General features: G+C 41.2%; 1 non-coding gene across 1 annotated transcript; it reads left to right on the top strand.

The window, feature by feature from the left end:
- The first annotated feature begins 272 nt into the window (after positions 1-272).
- LOC148574044 (small nucleolar RNA R71) lies at positions 273-379 on the top strand. The gene has a single exon (XR_015906832.1). It is a non-coding gene; the product is annotated as a small nucleolar RNA R71 (small nucleolar RNA).
- Positions 380-1,295: the final 916 nt, after the last annotated feature.

Below are 1,295 nucleotides of genomic sequence, written 5' to 3'. Positions count from 1 at the left end.
TCTCCATCTTCTTGGTGAGGTCAGCTAATTGCTTGGTAATCATCTTGTTTTGAGCTAGCAGTGTATCTACGTTGTTCAGCTCCATCACTCCTCTAGTGTTGCCTCTTTCAGAAGTATAGAAATAGTCATTCTCAGCTACAGTCTTATTGATATCTATGGCTTCTTCAATGGTCTTCTTCTTGTTCAGAGATCCCCTGGATGAGTGGTCTACTACCTTCTTTGATTCATATGAAAGACCTTCATAGAAAATGTGCAACTGCATCCATTCATTGAACATATCTGGCGGGCATCTTCTTGTCAGGTCCTTAAACCTCTCCCATGCTTCATATAGAGTCTCACCATCTTGCTGCCTAAAGGTTTGTACCTCAGCTCTCAACCTGTTGATCCGTTGAGGAGGATAGAATCTTGTCAAGAATTTGTTCACCACATCTTCCCAGGTTGCTAAACTCTCCTTTGGAAAGGATTCCAGTCATTTAGATGCTTTGTCCTTGAGTGAGAAAGGGAACAGAAGTAGTCTATAAGTATCAGGATGAACACCATTAGACTTCACAGTATCGTATATCCTCAGGAAGGTGGTTAGATGTTGATTGGGGTCTTCTTGGACACTTCCTCTGAATGAACAATTGTTCTGAACAAGGGTGATGACCTGTGGCTTTAGTTCAAAGTTGTTGGCATGTATGGTTGGCCGTTGGATGCTACTTCCACAGTTTCCTGGGTTTGGATTGATGTAAGAACCCATAACTCTTCTCTCTTGCCCAGCCTGATGTGCTGGACCTTCTCGGCCATGGTTGTGAGCCTCTTCTTCATGATGGTTCTCCATATTCTCATCCATATCTGGTTCAAAGTACTCCTCCTCCTCCTCAGCACCAACTACTCTCTTTCCTCTTGCTTCCCTCCTTAATATAAGGAAGGCCCTCTCAGGTTCAGAATCAAAGGAAGTTGAAGCCCCGCTTCTTCTACCTGTCATACAACCAACAAGGCAAAAGCAAGAAAGATAGATGCAGATAGTAATTTCTACAGAAATGCTGTTAGTGTGAGTGATGTAATATATCAAACAGTTAGTGGGTTAGTGACTGAATTATAAACAACTAAGAAAAATGGGTAGGGGAAAGGGAAGAAAATAACTGAACAGAAAGTAAATTACTCAAATGAACTTAAATCAAACAAAATAAAAACAAATGCTCAATCTAGTTATCCACCAATTTAATCATTGTTGATACAAAATCAATCCCCGGTAACGGCGCCATAAACTTGATGCACGAAAACTTGTCCTTTAACAAATCTCCCTCGGCAAG

The sequence above is a fragment of the Arachis ipaensis genome, chromosome B2, assembly GCF_059453495.1.
Source record: "Arachis ipaensis isolate K30076 ecotype BB chromosome B2, ASM5945349v1, whole genome shotgun sequence".
Classification (NCBI taxonomy): domain Eukaryota; kingdom Viridiplantae; phylum Streptophyta; class Magnoliopsida; order Fabales; family Fabaceae; genus Arachis; species Arachis ipaensis.
This window is presented reverse-complemented; position numbering and strand designations above follow the sequence as displayed.